Raw genomic sequence first — 1737 nt, 5'->3', positions numbered from 1 at the left:
ATTTCTCTCTGCATCTAGTTCATGGAACCTCAGGGAAATGACTCCACACAGGATTTTTTGAAGATAGACTTGCTTCCCTCTGCATTATCCACAGTAGGCCTTTTGGGGTGATTTTCATTTGTTTGCAAAATTGTGAAGAATGCATTTGCATAGGTAAGCTAACCAAGTTGGTAAGTATAATTTACTGCCAGAAAATGAGAAAGAAGATAGTATAGGAACATTTCAGTGAGTTGTTATTCAGGTATGTAATTGCAAATAAAAAATACAGCCACATCTTCAACTGTATTTCAGGATCAGTTTTTTTTTTCATGCCAAAAATCTCCTAGTAGTCACCACGCTTTTGTTCATTGACTCCAAATCCAAATATACATACCATTATTTTTATAACAGATACTCCTAGATTTTTTTTAATTTAATTTATTTTTTTAATTTACATCCAAGTTAGCACATAGTGCAACAGTGATTTCAGTAGATTCCTTAATGCCCCTTGCCCATTTAGCCCATCCCCGCTCCCACAACCCCTCCAGTAACCCTCTGTTTGTCCTCCATATTTAAGAGTCTTTAATGTTTTGTCCCCCTCCTTGTTTTTATATTATTTTTGCTTCCCTTCCCTTATGTTCGTGTTTTGTATCTCAAAGTCCTAATATGAGTGAAGTCATATATTTGTCTTTCTCTAATTTCTCTTAGCATAATACCCTCCAGTTCCATCCACATAGTTGCTAATGGTAGATTTTTTTTTCTTTTAATCAATCAAATTTAATTTTTAAAATGTAACCATTTTGTGGGGCAGGAATCTGAAAAGGATTTAGCTGAGCAATTCTTGCTTAGGGTCCTTCTGGTGGTTCCAGTTGGGTGTTAGCAGAGGCTACAGTCATCTGAAGACTTGATTAGATGTCCCAGATGGCTTATTCATATAGTTGACATATGTTACTGGATGATGGCTGGGAGGTTAGCTGGAGCTATTGACCAGGTGCCTACATATAGACTTTCTAGCATTACGATCTCAGTTTGGTTAGACTTCTTTCATGGAAGCAGTTTTTCCCAGAGTTAGAGTTCCAAGCCTCATCCTGTCCCTTTTTAATATCCCTTTCTTTAGTATAAATTCTTTGATGTTATATAAGGAGTGAGCTATGACTAAAGTCATTCGTATGACCATTTCATTTAAAGAGTTCTCATTCAATGTGAATTCCATGGTGTTGTGTATGATTTGAACTATGGCTATAAGCTTTTCCATATTCATGATTTTTATATATCCAACAAGATACATGACATAGGTAAAAGCTATCTCCTGTCCCCTTTACTGTACTCATAGGGGTTTTCTCCAGTTAAAACTCTCTAATGCAAGAAAGCATGCTAGGAGCCTTCCTTGCCTTAGTATGATTTTTGATTTCAAATATGGCATTACTGTGGCTAGAGGCAATCTCACATTTATTACATTTGTTTGATATTATTATTTTAGGCTGTGGCTAAAAGTCTTTTTACATGCATTATATTTGGATTCTCAGTTTCCACATTTGTAGTTTCCCTCTAGCATGAATTCTCTGGTTGGAACCACCACCATATTGCTAACATTCACAGTTGTTTTCCTTCAGAGAGAATTAACTCATGCTGTGAAAATTCTGAGTTGTTTGGTAGGATCTACCAAAGCTGACCAAACATACATATGCTCTAGGACCCAGCAATTCCATCTCTACTATATACACATGAGAAATGACTATATGTACACCAAAAGACAAA

This window comes from Prionailurus bengalensis, chromosome E2 (genome assembly GCF_016509475.1).
Source record: "Prionailurus bengalensis isolate Pbe53 chromosome E2, Fcat_Pben_1.1_paternal_pri, whole genome shotgun sequence".
Lineage (NCBI taxonomy): Eukaryota > Metazoa > Chordata > Mammalia > Carnivora > Felidae > Prionailurus > Prionailurus bengalensis.
Note: the sequence above shows the minus strand (reverse complement) of the source record.